The sequence below is a fragment of the Anser brachyrhynchus genome (genome assembly GCF_964034855.1).
Source record: "Anser brachyrhynchus genome assembly, chromosome: 4".
NCBI lineage: Eukaryota > Metazoa > Chordata > Aves > Anseriformes > Anatidae > Anser > Anser brachyrhynchus.
The window spans coordinates 21,216,083-21,234,459 of record NC_137698.1 but is presented as its reverse complement, the minus strand read 5'-3'; the positions used below and the strand labels follow the sequence as shown (position 1 = coordinate 21,234,459).

At 44.9% G+C, this 18,377-nt stretch overlaps 1 long non-coding RNA gene across 2 annotated transcripts; it reads right to left on the bottom strand.

Moving 5' to 3' along the window:
• Positions 1-131: 131 nt before the first annotated feature.
• LOC308194872 lies at positions 132-17,930 on the bottom strand. 2 transcript variants are annotated; one of them, XR_013950957.1, is made up of 4 exons: positions 17,127-17,930; positions 14,404-16,119; positions 3,968-4,009; positions 132-3,415 (listed from the first exon to the last, which is right to left on the bottom strand). It is a non-coding gene; the product is annotated as an uncharacterized lncRNA (long non-coding RNA). The 2 variants fall into 2 exon arrangements; XR_013950958.1 differs by lacking the exons at positions 132-3,415; positions 3,968-4,009 and having other exon boundaries at positions 10,888-16,119.
• Between the last annotated feature and the right edge of the window lie 447 nt (positions 17,931-18,377).

Genomic DNA, 18,377 nt, shown 5'->3' with positions numbered 1-18,377 from the left:
TCCTACCATCCTGCATGAAGGAAAAAGCTCCAGCTCCCGGGTGTTCTTCTAACATTGTCCTGCCCCTGCAGCACCCCATGCCTTGCACTGCCTCCAGGCCCTGTCAAATGCCAATAGTGTATGTCAGTGTATTTGACCCTTCCCCAGTTCCCTCAAGAAAGCAGGCAGCTTTCCCCTCAGAAAGTCTGAAAACATTCTTCTGAGGAGTCAGCCTAAACTCTTCCTGTAACCTCTAAATTCTGAAAGAAATTAGGACCAACAATGGTTATTTCCAGCAATCCCCTCTTCGACGTGAGCTGACCCCGAAGCAAAGCTCAGTCAGCCCCAAGCCTCCAAAGACACATGAAATCACTCTGACCCTTTGCAGTAACAGGTCCCTCTTTCCTGCAGTTCCCAGCTTCGCTTGCACATCAGTTTAATTTCTGAAGCCTCATATGTGCACAGGCATGCCATGCTGCTTGCACATATCACCTGTTGCAAGGCCAAGCGGCTGTGCACTATTTTGCTGGAAATGCTGTAGTATTAGCTCACTCAATATTATATTTTGGTGTCTTACATTCCTCAAATCTGTCTGTGGAAGGCAAGATTCAATCTGCACATCCAAAACGAGCATTGACTTCTATTAAACAGCACAAGGCTCAACAATCCCTGGACACATGTGGTTTGGTGCCAAGCTTCCTTATTCCTTTTATACTCCCTTACCAGTTATACTGCCATTTTGCAGGAAATTCCCTTGAGTTTTCGTTAGGAAATGACCAGTGCTAAGTATCTTGGTGACTGATGAATTTTGAGTATATTGCCTGTATCTGTATCTCACATACGTAGAGTCTTTTACCACCAAAGTGTTTTAAACCCATCAGTAATAAACCCCCAGTAAGACAGGAGTGAGTAATAGAGTGCTAGGTTAGACCTGAACAGAGGTGGCCCCAAATGCCTTCAGACTGATAGGAAGGAATGTTCTGGCAACGTTACATTTAAGCAAGCAATCAACAACCTTAACAATTATTTATGACCTCCTCTCTATGGTAGGTCCCAGCAGGCTAAAATGCAAGCCTGGATTTTATTATGAAGGCTTTATCACCTTCAACAAAGCAAAACAAAACTCTCAAGCACACAGGAAGAAGCGTGCTCAGGGCTTGGGTAAGATGGATGAGAAATAAAGCTGTGCTGATATTCAGCTGGTTGTGGCATTTCGAACAGCACTGCAAAACTAGAAAAACCTAGAGGAAACATCCACAATGAGATAGGGGGCAATGTTTTAAGAGCACTGGCATAGTCCATCACACACAATTAGCCAGAGCAGAAGAAGAGAGGAGAGCAGGGCAGTGAAGTCAGCTGTAATTACATCTCCCAGCAAACCCGCAGCCTTCACAGGTAGCACCCACCACCCTAACCCTAACCCTAACCCTCTATGAGCCCAGCTAATAGGAAAAACTCTGTGGCTACCCAAACAAAATGTTAGCTACAGCAACGTGTTGGAAGAAGGTATTCGAGTCACCCCTGCTCCCCTGGACTAGCTTTGTCAGTTCATTCAGTGAGGATTTCTGGTTCTTCCTTTGCATCATTACCCACTTACATCCAGGCACATGGGTTTGGTGTCTACAGACAGCAGAGCTGGGAATGTACAAGCCCTACCAAGTAATTTAAGGACGGCGGGTGGGAAGTTACTTTCCATTCTACCAGTACCTGGTAATTAGGTACCTCTTGCCCCCTTTCTCATTGACACAGGCACACGTAGTGGGAGGAGTTCACCAGCGGCTCAGCCCCACTCCCCCAAACCCACCCCATGCACACACAGCTCTCACCTTTCTGCACCAGCGACCACAGCCACCACGGGTGGAACATCTGCACTGACCTGACTGCACGGGGAAAAGTCCACTGAACCCCTGGCGCTTGCCCTCTCCTCTGGGTAAAAAAATCTACTTTGGGGTCAGTTCAAGGATTTTAAATGTTAGTAAGCTGGGAAGGGGAAAATGCTAAGGGTTAATTTGTTTCCAGGCTGGCTCTTCCCTCCTCTTCCTGGCTGGAGAGAGGAGCTAAGCACAGAAAGCCTTGTTTATATAGGTGTGTTTGCTCCAAGATGCAGCAAAGAAATGAGGAGTCCTGAGCTGCCCTCTGCAGCACAAAGACATCCCGATGCTAAAACCACCCGTGAGGAGGAATTCCTTTTGCTTCAGAGAAGTCTCGTGGTGTGAGGCTGGGCTGTGAGCTGTGACTGCCTTACCCTGAGACCAAGCTGCCCTGCCAGGGCTTTAAGCACTCAGATGAGCTCAGCTGATTTACTGATGAGTATGGGAGGAAGGCAGAAAGCTTTCACTTCCATCAGAGAAACAAGGAGAGAGTAAGAAGCGAAAGCCCCCCATGCACTGCAGTAAGGCCAGCAAAAGTTTGGACACACCTGAAAAACCAGGCCACAAGTGCTGTACTTTAAAGGACCAGCTGCAGTTCTGAAAGAGGAGCAGATGTAACGCCTGATGCTGAAGTCAGGAATTTGGGAGATGAGGCAGCACCCGACCCTTGTACAGATCTAGATTATACAGCACGGTCAGTGACTTTACCGATAATTTGCTTTAAATATGAGGATTTAGTTTGGCCAATGGCCAGGTAGCAGCAGATATATAATCCAGCTTTTCCTTCAGACCCACTCTCAGTCAGCAGAGGGTTTCTCACCCCCTTACTCCCAGAAGCAGTGTTCCTGCTTGCCCTGTAACTCCAGGCATCAACCCCCCTGCTCACATCCTAACTTCTTTTCCCACACCAAGCTCTTGTCCCAGGCGCAGCACCAGCATGTTTTACACACCCCAGATTTCAGCCCTCATATCTGCCATCACCCTTTTGTCCCCTGCTCTGAGCAGCAGTCTGGACATGAGGAGGCAGATACAAGGGCTGAAAAAACTAAGAAACACACTGAGAAAAAGATTCCTAATTCCCTCCCCACTTCAGATCAGAGTTTGAACGACAAACTTCTGGGACAGAGGGCAACATCAGCACCATGCACTTCAGCAGCAGCTCTTTGAGGGACTGGGCATGCAGCATTCAAGGCACTGAGGGCATCCTGGGGTGAAACCAGGCTCTGACTCACACCGAGGTACAATCCCGGGACTAAGTCCCTAAGACAGACCTGCAGCAGCTGCCCGGACTAGGCGGGGGCTCCCCCCCGCATGGTGCAAGGGATCACCAGCCTGTTACGCATGTGATGGATGTAGTAATGGCAAAGAGGAAGCCCTGACCCAGCCTGTGTCAGCACAGGCTTCTGATATGTACAAAGGAGGAGAGCACCGCAGCTGCCCAGGGGGCAAGCCTGGCTCTGCCGGAGGAGGTGGATGTGGTGTGACTGAGCCAGCCTTGCAGCAGCTCCCTTTGAAGTCGGATATATCTTATTCCAAATCTTTGAAGAAAGTCACTTTTTTTCCCCCTGTGGAAAAGAGGGAAATCAGCTCCTAGTACTCTGCTCAACATTTTTTTTTTTTTCTTTCACAACCGTATTTCCTAATTTCCTCTCAGATCTTTAGCCACCACAGGAACAGCCTGAAGGCACGTACATCTTTGATTACATCAAGAGCACGGCTCCTTCAACAGCGCAGATCTTCGCTGGTATTTCACTGCATTACCATCACTGGTAGAAAAGTCACGGCTTCAGAGTTACCCTCCTGAGGCCAGCTTTTTGCTGACACACACATGGGCCAAGCCAGGCCTGTTCCCAACTAAGTCACAGTGGTGCTGACTCGTCTGGGTTTCTGAAACTGCCCTGGGATTTAGCCCATAATGGCACTGCCCAGACATCTCAAATCACACAGTATCTGTGCATTTCACCGATTGGGAAAGAGGGGCAAAGAGAAGTGTGTGGATCTGCCCGCACAGCAAATGAATGGCAAGGACGTGAACAAAACCCAGCAAAGTTTACACCTCCATGCCTGCTACTGAGACTCACTGCTTCAATGAGAAGTGGCAAGATAAAAGTACCTACTTGTTCTCTGTTACTCCGGTGCTTTCTCAATAGAGAATAAGCCTGAAAAACAAACAAACAAACAAAAAAAACCAGGGATCTTAGCTTCTATTTCAAATTGAACAGATCAGCCCTGTTTCAAACCTTCCCCGAAGTAATTCAGGGAAAGCTGGCACAATCCCATGTCAGTGCTGTCTTGGGTCACTGATGTCAATACCATGACACTCAAAAGAGCTGGCCCAGCTTATTTTGCCCAGAAAATTAAGGAGTTGTGCCATGTCCAGGCTGGTAAATGTGTTCCCTGGAAAACTTTATTACCCAACTGCTACATTAAAGAACACACACACACAAAAAAAAAAAAGATAGAAGAGATTCAAAGCAGAATAATATGAGTTCTCTAATTTGCTTAGCAATTGTCAGCTTTGACCTTTTTCACTACAAATGTGTGTGACATCTGAAAGTATTGCAACAGTGGTCTGAATAAAAAGTAGCCTTCCTGTTACAACTATAGCAATGACTTCTTTTTACTCCATTGTTGCTCACGGCTTGACGAATGCCCAAATTTCTTTTCTTGCATACATTGTTAGAAATGATGAAGTGATACGACAGCTCTGTAGACACATCATCAAGGCTAGCAGGTCTCACAGCAAAATCATGAGCTTGACCCTTGGCTTTCCCTATTTACTAATAAGTCATCGTTAAGACTTCTTACTTCTAAAGTTGTACTCAGACCTCTGTGTCCTCCATAACCTTGCAGGATTGCTGCTGTAATTGGAGCCAGAGCACAAAATGTGCTCCTTCACCTAAGGTATGGTGATTATAACTACAGGAAGCAAAAGAAAGGATTCTCTTCTAATTGCCAAGAAAAATGTCTATAACATCTATGTTCAAGCAAAACCCAGCGTCAGGACAGGAGACAGTGCACTGCTGAGGATTTTTTGTTTCTTTAAACGGAATTATGTGATGAAGCTGATGTTTTATATGATGTCTCTCTATGAAGAAATAAATAAAAATTAAACACCTGAAGGCATGAAGCTAAGGCTGAATGTCCAGTGGCTAATGTCATCAACACCGAGCTAATGCATGACTGTGCTTTGCCTTACGTCAAACCGCAACACAAGCCCTTCTGTGTCCTCTTCCTCGTGCAGCTCACCAGCAGCTTTCAGCAGCGCTTGCCCTTCCCCGGGTCAGCCTGAAGTAGGTCAGAGTTTATCTGGAGCGGGGAGGGACCACCTTTTCTGCTTTCTGTTTGCACGCTGCCAAGAGCAAGAAGATCCCTATCTGCAATCAGGGGCTCTTCAAAGCTGTAAAAACAAGACACTGTAGGAATCTGTCAGGCATGCTCGCATAAATCCAGAAAACCTCCCTGTAGTTAACAATGATTGAATGATGAGATGCAAATTTGGGAATTTGGGATAAAGAAAACAGACTTAGACTGCCCCTTGCATCTACAGACCCCCAGGACAACGACAGTGAGCTCCAGGAACTATTCTGCCTTCACACTGATCAGCACAAATCTGGGTCCAGCCTGGAGTTACAGCGGTGACACTTGGGTTTTATCTTTACATAAATTAATTTTTCTGGTAAATTTGGGAAAGGCGGGTGTGTCACTTGTGTTGGAAAATTTAAAAAAAAAGTGAATTCTAACTCATTTGAATTTGAGATATTTCGGAAGCTTGTTCAAATTATTATTTTCCAGGGTGAAGCCTCCATCCTACACTGGTCCACTATGGACAGACCTCCTGGCCAGCACGAAGACCTTCTGGAGTCTCAGGAAGAGAAAATGGCAGAAGGAGGCAGAGCTAAATGAGCAGCAGCGCCTGCCTTCAGTGACCGACTGACAATGACACGGTGCCACGAGAAGATGTAGTGGAGGCCACACAAAGCTCAGATGAAGACGGCAGCAAAAGGATTCCTAGAGCGAGGTTTGGGTAAAAATGGGAAAGGATGGACACTTGTGTGATAAGCACAACCTTCAGGTGGTATTCCCTGGCCAGTTGTCCCACTGCAGGAGCAGGCTTGGGACGCCACTGAGCTGAGCACAGGACGAGCAGCAGAGGTTACTACAGGAACAACAGGTTTCTGGGGAAAAAGCGTAAGAGCCTGCTCTTAGATTTGAGTTGCACCTGAAAAATACTGGGGGAGGGTGGGCATGAAAGAGGGAAAGGAAGTCAAATGCAGCCCCACGGGATGTAAAGGAAAAGTAAGTAAATGTAAATTTAGTTTATGCATACAGCATCGTTTCCTGACCTGATTTGCTCACAAGCAGAATATGAGTCATGTTCATTTTGAACAGAAATATTTTCTTAAAGCAAACAACAAAGCCACACAAAATTCCTAATAAATAAAAATAATATAATAAACTGAACATCTGCATTCTTCAGAAGATCTTACAAATCCCTCCAGGTTACTAATAAAGTAACTGAGGCCAGTTCCTTGCATACTTGATGTTCAGTGGTGTTTACAAAAATCTGCAAAGTGACAGCACTGGTTAACAGGAGGTTCAAAAATGTCAGGGAGTTAAGTGCACACCGTGGGCACCTTCCTGTCATTTGAAAGCCAGCAGCCCTCCTTTGGATGTGACCACGTTATGGCCAGGTGGAAAAAAAATAAATAAATAAGAAAGAAAGAGAGAGGGAAAATAAAAAGCTGCATGTTTTGAATGCCACCAAAGGGTCATTTTGGTACAACTCATCGGGAGGCAGGAGTGCAAGTGTACAATAATTCTAGGATTATAACACAGGTAGTGTTGTAGCCCAGAGGAATTTTGGACACAAACACATTTCTACTTTTCTGCTTTGCAGAAAATAATGCCGCTGTGCTGAAGACATCCCGTCGGCCTGCCACTTAGAAGGACAGATACTACATGGGAATTTATATAATAAAGTAGCTGCCGACAGAAGTTGGTGTAAATGTCTGTAATCCACACCACCGCAGCTACTTGGCTATTACTGTTTTATGTAAGCAACATGCAGTGATGGCCAAAACCAAAGCCCTAGCAGAATAATCAGTGGACAAAACTCACACCAAAGCAGGAGAGGGTAAAACCTGTATCCAGAAAAAGTCATGCATAAAGTGATTTCAAATCCTTTCATACAATTGCTTGTTTTAAAGACATGAGCTCCACTCCAGCCAAAACCCATCCAAAAAAAAAAAAAAGAAAAGAAAAATATTAGGAAATCTCTGTTTTTATGGCAGGTGGGTGACATCTGCACCGTACTCCGGTCTCCAAAGTGTGCCAGAAGGTGCTGCAGCGTGGAGCCGCAGCCCCCCGGGCCCTCAGCCCTGCCTTGGTGAGGCTGTGCTCAGCAAGCTAACTCCTCCCCAGCTTTTAGCAATTACGTGCAAGGAAGCTGGAATCAGAGAGTCCAAAAGCATGTTAAGAAAACCCAAATAAATTCAAAACATACTTGCTAATACCTTACCATCCCACCAAGCTGCTGTGATAGGCCTTGACTTCTGGTTTAATTCCTCTGTAATTGCTGGGTATGTGAATCCTGCTCTTGCAAACAATATACCTCAAGGGGAATAAACCTGTTGCCTGCAGTCAGATTACTTTCATGAATAAGGGTTTCTGAATAGTGCCCTTAATCAGAAAATGACTGAAGACAAGAAAGTCTACACAGACTAGACCAGAAAGAGAGGGAGTTACAGTTCAGTTTTCAACCTCATTTCACGTGGATCACCATCACATGGCTTTTCTTCCCACAGATACAAAGACACATTATTATTGCTTACAAAAAAGGTGTACAATAATCTATGGCTTAATAAAGATGAATTTTTAAAAGTTACTTGGCCCAGGAAGAGAGACTCTACAAGGAAGAGTCTCCCTACCCACTGCCTACGGAAATTTATATAAATATTAGTCACCCACTATTTTTAGGCAGATTTTATCACTAGTTCATTAAACACCTATTAAGTCATATATATATACACATAAATATATGATATAAATAATACATACGGTCATATATGGTATGCATAATCTATGTAGTCATAGATACCTGCATATACATAAAAATCAGACTAATGTTTTTGTAATATCCATTAGCAGTCTACAGAAACCACAGTTTCACCAAGGTCAAGCGCTCATTTTCCTACAGCACTCCTTCCTAAGGAAAAGTCATCTCAGATGGTAAAGCTGGACTGGGGATTATCTTTATGCAGCCAGATCTTGGCTGCGTGACAGAAAAAATTAAAGGAGCCTGCTGATCAGCTAAAATACTACGGCTCAAACTATGCCTGGATGACAGCCAAAGTCTTGGAATTGTTTTGCCATGAAATCTCCTTTAAGGCAGGAAGAACAGGAAAGTTTTCAGACTGGAAGAGGTTCCGTGATGAAAAGCTTGGAAATCAAGCCCATTATTCACATCCAATCAAACCTGCCCCTCCCTGCCCCTCGCTCCCCCTCCGTCCCCAGCACGGGCATGCCCATGCATACAAGTGCACCCCACACACCACGCATGCTCTGTGCCTCCTGCACGCTTTTGGAAGTTGTTTTCGACCCGCTGTGCAGTATTTAATTCAAAGCTACGCTGTGGGTTTGCTGTTCGGGTGAGCTATGCTTCGTTCGCACACCACAGGTCTTGCAGACAGCCATCTCCTACAGTAACTTCTCTGCCACCACAAGCCTCCTGGCTCCTAAGGGTGCTGCAGAGAGGCTCAGCTTGCCTTTTTCCTTCTCTTCCCACATGTCAGCCTTGGTGTACAGTTACATTTCCAACATCACAGGCTTACCTCACCCTTGGTTTCTGTGCAGTCAGTACGGCACAGATACGCATTTACAGCTGATGCTGTATAGAACTGTACTACCTTGTGGCCACCGAGCGTACCGCAGGGAGCTTCCCATGGCTGCTGGTGGTGGTGAATTACTGCAGTCACGCTCTCACTGAAGCCCGAGTAAGAACACAGCCCAGGGTCTGATCCTGGGAACTGCAGGCAACCAAAAAGCAGAGCCTGCACAGCTGTGAAATGCCCCCTGGAGCAGAGTATTTAACTGGCTTTCCTCACCCGGGACACCCAAGGAGTTCCCCGCATCCCTACCCAGACCCATGTTTAGCTGAGCGCATGCCCTTTGTGCCCAGCAAGGGCAGGATGTGGTGCAGAAGCAGCCCCAGTGCTTGCAGGAACACTTGCTGATCCCATCTTTGCTTCCACATGAAACGTTTGAGAGGTTTTCACAAGACTAGCTTGTCACCACCCAAGATATTAGACTGGTTTCACAATACAATAAACCTAGTTTCACGGCTCCTGTTATTGAATTAAAACTACCTTGCATCAGATGGCAGCAGTGTTAGCTCTGCTATGTCAGATTTCTTTCTGGGGTTACAAGCCACCACCTCAGCGGCAGGCTTTAGGGCAGCACAGGTACGCTCCCGACACCCTTCTCGCTAGCTCCAAAGAGCAAGGATACCACAAGCTCCATGCCAGCTGCTCTGGCTCATTTGAGGGACATGCAGTTTATGTCCTCAACTGATCTGGGCTGACGTTGCCGGAGCAGCTGCTTTCGTCTGCGTGAGCCACGCTGAGCACAAGCCTCCTGAGACCACTCTGCAAGGCCACGGCCACTGACACCAGACACTGCCACAAGTGCTCCAGCATTGCTATCTGATTTGAATCCCCGTCTGATCAAGCCTGTCTCACACCCTACTTTTCCTCCCTCCCTCCCTCCCTCCCTCCCACATAATCACCAACAACTTACACTGGATCTTAACTCTAAATTTCAAGCAAGCTGTTCTTTCCCCACCTCCCCAGAAGTGTTGTAATCGCCACCTGTAGAAAAGAAACTGCATTAAAGGATTCCTTGGTGCATTGTACAGGATTGCCATACAGCTTTTAGACCAACAGATGTGGAGAAAATAATTTCAAATGAATATGTAGAGACCATTAGTCTCCGAGTTATTTTTGTTCCATGCTTGAGAGGTCAAGACAATATTCATACATGCACATGGCAGGGAACACAGCAGGGGACTTGGCCACCGAAGGTTAAGTGTGACTGAGGGAAATTTAGCAAGCCTTTGGTCTGTGCCACATCCATACTGAGCAACATATAGGCAATTTCATAATTAGGGTTTTATCCAACCATCCTAGGAATACTTGCAGCCACTACAGAACTGCTGAAGCTGACACCCAGCTCCTCATGGCTCTGAGAGCTGAGGAGCTCGCTAGGAGCCCAATCAGAGATAACTCACAGCTACTGAACATCTCCCTGGAAAGCCGTGGAAGGCAAAGTATACCTGCCTGGGCTCACAGCAAGCCATATCTCCATACTGCCATCAGCTGCTTGATCTCACCTTGTCCCTTCAGCCATTGGGAGGAAAAGAGTCTGCAGAAAAGGTAAGACGGCTCTTGCAGCTCTGAAAGAGAGCTGGACGAGGAACAAGCTATGCATTCCTCCTTGACCTGAATCCCCTCAGTGTACCTTCCCTTGTTGCCCAGGCAGCATATTCTTGCCAACAGCCAGGCCTGATCTTGTGAAGAACATCATACAGGTTTTGACAAGCCTTTCTTATGAAAGTCCTTCAGCATACATCGTTATATGTTTTATTTTCAAGCAACTCTGTCGCATTGCAGAATCATCAGAATCCATTGATTTTATGAACATATATCCTATAATATAATATACTTCATCATCATACAGATCATATGCACAAAACCAAACAGCCACCAACTCCTCAGAACAAATCCAACCAAAATGTACAGAAACAGACAAAAAAAAAATTCAGACACATAATCACTAGCAAAAAAAAAAAAAAAAAAGATTTCACAGGACAACTCACCTACATCTGGCTTCTCCAGCTTAACCTTCTAAAAAGGCCTACAGAAGACCTTCAAAAATGAATGTATGAACTAAATTTAATGACTCTAATAGCTACTAAATATGCCAGACTGAGAGAGACAGTGGTTTCACAGCACGTCACTTTGCCATCTACTGTCACAGGTGATGTCTCTCCAATCCCTTCTACTCAACATGAACTCATGATGTTATCACTTTTCTGTTAACAGCTTTCTGTGTTCTACAGTTTTGTTTGTTTGTTTTTTGAAAATATTGGTTAGTTGATTAGTCTAATTAAGTTAGCTCAGAGTAACAGATTCTGAGCTGTAACGTTTGAGGCTTGCAGCTTGTGCTTTATGCATAAAGGATGTATGTGCCTGAGAGTTTACCTTCTTTTTCCAATATTACCCATTGGCTCAAGAGAAGACACCTAGCTCTTACAACAGCTCTTGCTTCTCTCCTGTATTTCCCAAATTTAACATCACATTTTCAGATAGATTTTTGAGAGTAAGCAGTATATATATCTATACAATTGTTATAACAACATGGAAGTCCGTACATATCGCTGGACCACACTGTGCAGAATATCCTAAAGACTGATTTGAATATATATTGCTGGTATAGTTGAAGATCAATGATCTTGAATGCTCTCCCTCAGTCTTCTTCATCTTCTAGTTCTTGGAAAGGTAACATTGCTTTAGTACATGGACAATATTCAGCAATATTCAGTGGGAGGTTTGAGAAAGATAGGTGTTTGACCATCTTTGCATTTTCTTGTTACAAGTCTCTAAATGCATTCATGTTCCAAATAATACCAGACCACAGATGAGCTGGGTGGTAACTTCCAGTCATGTCACTGCTGTAGTCTTTGAAAGCGACCTTCCAAGCCAAGTGCATTTAAGTACCCTAGACTTACAGGGAAACCACTGAAGCCCCCAGCAATAAAAAGTGCTAAGGACTCCCTTTGACTCACTGGAGTGTGTCGACTCACTGGAAGTGTTTTTTCTGAAGCATGCAAGTTATGTGTCCTACTAAGGCACAATACCCTGCAACAAACTCTTGCTCCACTGGGAAGAAATCCCAGCTAGCGTAACACATTTTTCAGATTTTTCTGCCATTCATCCCCAGGGCAGTGAGTGGAAAGGGTGGGGTGGCCACACCACTCTTCCGAGTAGCAGAGCTCAGCTGTTCTGTGATATCTGTCTCTCCTGGTCCACTCTGGATTAGGATGGCACAGATTTTTCAATGGATAGATTGGCCAACTAATGGTACATGACAATAGGCATGGACCACTTCCAAAGATACAAACTTCAGCATCTTGGGCAAGTTTTTATAACATTCTCAGAGGTACTAGGGGGAAATTGCCTCTTTTCCTGACCTCCTGCTCTCATGAATCCTGCTTTTTCCTGAAACCTGCTTGGTGCAGGGGATTCTTTCTGTTGCAAGAAGAGCACTAAATTTCTGGAGTTGATCAATTATTGACAGCTCTTCTGTCATGCTTGACTTGCTTTTATATTAAGTCGCATACTTGCTAGGAGTATTTTGTTTATGAAGTTATTTTACTGCTTTGTGACTCCTTTTTGATCCTGAATATCCTCTGAAAACAAATACTCCATTTGAATGCCTTGTCTGTCTTTTGAAACATGCAGAATCCCTCTTTACAAATGGTCCCAAAGGCAATGCCCTTAAGTGCTGTTTATTTCCTCTGAGCTCCACTAACTAAGGTTGTCTGAGTCACGGACTGTCTGCCTGCTTAAGTCTGCACTTTAACTATCACCCCTGTGTGCTGAAGTCCAGTGTTGCAAGTCCAACAGCTTTTGTTACCTTCTTACGTATGGCCAGAGGTTTGACTTTGCTCCGGCAGCCTTGCTTTATCAATCGCACCTAGCTGGTCCTGAGTGCTCAGCATTTCTTAGCAGTCTAGACAAAGCTGAATTTTGCTTGCTCTGAGGATGAAGCAGAGTAGTACTGGAGGATGAAGCAACACAGCACTTTGCCCTCCCCTTTGGAGGGGTCAAAATCCAACCTTACAGCTGTGGCAGAAGGGCTGGGACAGACACTGCTCTCTCAGAGAGGTTCGTGGTACTACGCCCAAGTGAGCCGCCTGATCCCAGCAACAGCAGGCCGGGGCCTAGTTCAGCTCTTTGCATGCTTACGTGCCTGCAGTATTCAGCCCGTTTTTGTTCCTCTTCTCGTCCCCTGCAAAATACATACACACAGTGCTGCTGGCCTGGGGAGGAGAGAGAAGGGAGGAGAGAGCTCACTGCAGCCCCGCAGGCTTGGCACCTCGCCACTCACATCACCCTCACGTGATGAGGTGGAGTCCATCGCCCTGGCCTCCCCGGCCCCGCTCCAGAATGCCATTCTTCCACCCACATCCAACCCCTTGTGGGCAGCTGTCAGTTCTGTCTGTATCTAGTGCCAGATTTGGATAGCTCCATTCCTCGGACTACCAAATAGTTTAACATACCGTAAAGGGGCAGGAATTCAGGTATGACGCCGAGACTTAGGTTTATCTAGGGACTCCTGCCCATGATGCTCAGTATCAGTTTTCCCCTTCCCTAAAACTGACTAATAGCCAAGTTCTCTTTTGCAGACCACTGTGCTGCTACCAGCTAGCAATGATGAGGTACTCTGATAACCTGGTAGCAGAGGCCACAGAAAAGACATCTATTTACTCCAGTCCTCAGAGGGATCATCTTCCCTGATATACTGACTGCCTTTGTAGTTGATAGGGCATGACATTATTTTTATGCTTACATATGATCGTCCTTATCACTGTCAAGGCATTTTGACACAGTATGGTGCAAACAGACACGTTGCTGCATGAAAACCGAAAGCTGGTCTGCACAAAGAAATCAAGTTCATCAGACTAAGCAGCTTTCAGATCGGTTTCATTTGGTATATGCTTAAGAATAGTTAGGCTGGCATCACATCATGCGCTGGTACCAGAGTATTCACACAAAGGAACTCAGTTGAGCTACTACATACTAGCAGATACTATTTTATTAAATTAGATTTCATCTCAAAGAGGGGTTGAGAAAGAGAATGGAAATGGGGTACTAGGCCTTTATCATTCTCTGCATCTTTTCTGTATTGTTAGGCTGGTTTGTGTAATGGTTATAGGATTATTCTTGCAAAACTAATTTTAATTCGCTGCATAATCTGATTTGTTTACTTTGCTTCCAAAGCTGAGTGCAACCTGTTGGTGTATGTGTTCTCAACAGTAGGGCTGTCCTACATGTCATCACAGGTATGTTTTATCTTAAAGCTAGCATCTACACATTTATTTTCTTTCCCCAACCAGTCACAGGAGAATGGCTTCAGAGAGACAGAAAGAAAATAGTTGTTCTCATTAAGAGTCACAAGGGAACAGGAAAAACTTCAAAGTAAAAGTATATGGACCATGAGGTCAAAACTGAACACAGACATTGTTTTGTTTGTAGTTAAAGTCCAAAATGATCACAAATGATGCCAAAAAACAACACACTTTGGCTCAAAGAGTATCACTACATTTGAAAATGAGACAAGAAAAGGATTCTTAAGCACACCAGGTTTCTGCCTTCAAGCTAGACTTACAAAGACAAATATACCCTGACCTGAAAAGCCAGTATAGTATCTAATTTTTCTCACACTTCTCATCTTAGATCAAACCCAAGAAAGAGAGGAGAACAAAACAGACCTACAGAGGTGGATAGTCTCTGCTGTGCTGCTGCTGCTGCTGCTGCTGCTACTTGCAACCCCCACTGTCTCCATCATCCTTACATAGCCCAGTGCAATCTCTTCTCTGTTGCGCTGTTATCTGAACTTCACCCAGCTCTTCCCCATCAGCCTTCTGATTCAAGATTTTTCTTCCTCTGTCTCCTCAATTTGTCACAATCATCCACAGCAATAGTCATTTTATGCTTTAGGAACCACCCCTTCCCTCAGCTGTATGTGCTATCATCATCATCACAACTTCATTCAATTCACAGCCTTTTTTTTTCAAATCTTATGTTCAAAAGAAGGGTGTTAAGTTAGGATGTCCTTTGCAAACAGTGTCCTCTCTGGTTCCACAGGTAATTATATGCATAGGTATTGTTGCTTTTTGGCTGCCATCTCCTGGTGGCAACCCCTAGTCTCTCTCCTGAGACACTGCCTCACCCTGCAAGATCTGGTCTGCAAGCAATGGTTATGTTTCAGCCCTTTCTTGGGTTCACCTCTTTTCCATTAGCATGGTACTATTTCTCACTGCTCTGTAGCCTCTTCTGCTTTTGATTCCTTCTCTCTTCCTTCCCACTCCACCTTTTCTTCCGCTAAGCCAGTCCTACTAGTTCATTGACAGGCATAACATGGATTGATGCTGCAGACCATCTCTGAGAGAAATCCTGTAGCAAGGACAGACGATCTTCCACATGACTAGTGTTCCCTCTTCTTCCAGTGACACCATCTCCCTCAGTTTGGCCCCTGCATCTAACATGAAGCCTTTCCACCAGTCTTCTTTGCACAAGACCTTGTTGATTTCATCCAAGAAAATTTAAACATGTGAACTTCCACAACTCCCCTTTCATCCTCCCATGTCACCAGGTCAGAAATTTCTCATCTTCTCAAGGGCTTATTGTGCTTTCAGCCTAAGACTTAGCTTGCTTCCAGCCACCGCTTCTCAACAACAAAACAAAACAAAAAACAATCCCTCTCCAAAACCAAACAAAACCTGTCAGCCAGACCATAATTAACAACAATATATTGTACAACAACAACAAATGTCACCTATGGCACAACATTTCGTATCTTGACTGCTTTACATAAGGAGAGATTACCCTCCTATTTTGTCTATCAGTATCTGTTTTACTCAACTCTCTCACTGACCCACAAGTTAGGTGGCAGAAAAGAAGACTGCTCGGGTATCTTAAGGTGGATAAGCAGAATGGCATTATTCCCTGAAGGCAACAGGCTTCATGATGGAAATAATTTTGTCTTAATAACTATTGTTTTAATTCTGAACTCAATACACAAAGATTTCAGACCTGTGATCTGTAGGTCACTGTGCTTTTTCACGCAGCTCAGTAAAACTAGGCATGAATTTGCATCAATTCCAACAGTTTCAGGCCTCCACCTCGCCATTTACTCATGACGGCATTTTCTTTTTCTTTTTGACGTTTTCAACACAAGAGTTCACCCTCTCACTCCAAACTATGCTTTCAAACTAAATTTAATTTTAAATAGTCTGAAAGCAAAAAGGAGTGTATTGTTCAAACCAGCGCAGATTTGCAGGATCTCTCTTTCAGCAAAAAAAAAAAATGAAGCCAAAATTACTCCCATCTCTTCATCTTTTTCCCACTCTCACCAAACCAAAAAAATATTTTTAGCACAACTGTCTCAGTCTGAACAGTTCATCATCTTCTGCTGCTTTCCAGTGCTGCAAAACAAGAGACAGATTTTAACATTATTTTCCCACCCACACCACTGGTGCCATTGCCCCAGGTATCACGCCACCAGCAGCCTGTATTACTGAAAGCTACTGGAGGAGAGATATGGGACAATCTCTCCAACAAGGAATGGTCCTCCAAGGGCTGTCCCAGTTTCCAGCAGCTAAGAGCAGATCTGCTGGTGAGGGGCTGTGCAGGAGGCAGCTGGGCAGCGCTGGCTTCCCTGGGTTCCTGGAGCCCCTGGTGGCCCTTTGCCTTGTCACGCCATACATTTATGTGAGCACATCTTGTTGGCACAGTGCTCCGCCTAAACACAGACTTGGGTTACGTGCCAGAGGGCTCCTCCAAAGCTGCTCAGGCAGATCTGGGAGATGTCCCTGCAAACGCACAGAACCACACACTTGCATGAATGCTAGGTAAAACAACCACTGCATTCCAAAAAAATGAAATCGGCATGTAGAGTTGCAGGGTGCCTCTCTTCCATCAACCCACTCTGCAATAGCAATGTGTTATTCTTGCCTACTGCTGTTGTCTGTCTATTGACTCGCATGCTGATGAGAGAATGCTCCCTGCTCACTTCACTTCTGCGGTCTGATATTCCCCAAGCATTTGGCCCCATTCCTATGGCCTGTGCGTGCAGCAGCCAAGACATTTCAGGTGCCCTTCCCACAACTATTCATCAGCTCTTGCTCAGTTTCTGTGAGCAGACAGGGTCATGTCGATGAAACTTGGCGTGGATGTAAGCTGCATTTTAAACACAGCATTCAGCAGAAGACATCTGCTTGGTATCGTGGCCTGGCAAATCACTTTAAACCTGTGCAAATACACCAGGCTGGGCTCCCTTCGCTGGGTCACTACCGACATAGGTAAGAGGGGCATGGTAAGGCGTCCCATGTTTCTCTTGTGACCTTTCCACTTGCTGGGGCTCCGGCAGACAAAGTTTGTCTGGACCTTGCCTTGTCCTCTTCGCACTCCCAGCACGGTGTCGGAGACTCACCTCTGTCTGACTTGCAACATTGCTTTTTTTCCACGGCATTTCGTCAGATTGCTGTAGCAACTCAGGCCTATGCTGTCTCCCGATCTCTCTTTGCCAATCCCGTTGTGACACTGCGTCTTGGAGCAGTCTGTTCCTGTCCATAAACAATGGGCCTGCTTGAAGTGGTTGTATCCACAGCCTCTTGAGCTGCTAAGGCTGCAAAACGATGTGTGGGGGAAGACGGTGTTTTGCAGGTAACAAGTATACGTATTTGCTGGGAATACACCACGACTTTTTAATTGGAGTACATAGGGCAAAAGGAATCGTAGTTGTTATGGGAAAAGTTATGTAGGTAAAAGGTTAAAATAATGTTATTGGCTCGGGCTTCCCGCAAGAATGCAGGGAGTTATCTGAGATCAGAGTTAACCATTCACAAATGCTGAGGTGCCCCGAGGGGACAAAATAGGATCGCGCTGCTCTCATTGGTACAGATAATTAGAGGTTATTTGGGAGAGAATAATTGAGGCAAGAGATAATGCAGCAGAGAAGGGAGGAGGTTACACAAGCTGACTCTCATTTTCACAGTAATGGTATGACCTGCACAGGATGACCATTCAGTGATTCCACAGGAGCATACAAATGCATACCAAAAATTCAGGTCTCTCAGAAATACAACAAGCACAGTTTTTAATGAAAAACACAGGGGAACTTTCATGTTCTTGCATACTGCTAGTCACATCTGCGTGTTTCAACATGCTAACTTACCTGTGCCTCTCACTCTTGGCCCAGAGCCCACACAACCATAATTATACATATCATATTTTATAGGTGGCCTCATACATCTCAGGGTTAACCAGCTCAGACAGGGTTTACACAATCCAGCCATGGACTTCAGGAGCCCCTGTGCAGCCTTCTGGCAACTCAGTCCACCAAAATCCTTCTAACAGCCTGGATCCCAACCACAACATGTTCCAAACGTGCTGCTGAGGAAAATCGTATGCATCGTGCCATTTAATACAATTTTAACTCCATTATCCTTTAAAAATGCATCATACATGTCTACTGCTTGCAAAAGTTATCTGTACTATATCATTTGTAAAATCTGTAAATGATGCTATGGTTACATAAAAAAAGAGATTTACATAATTGCAGGAAAGCATAGACAGAGGGGCCCCAAAGCTGTTTTAGCACCATTTCATGATGACATTTTTAAAAACGTTTTTTCTTAAGCAGACTTAAGATTTAGAAACACACATTTGTTTTTAAAATCCC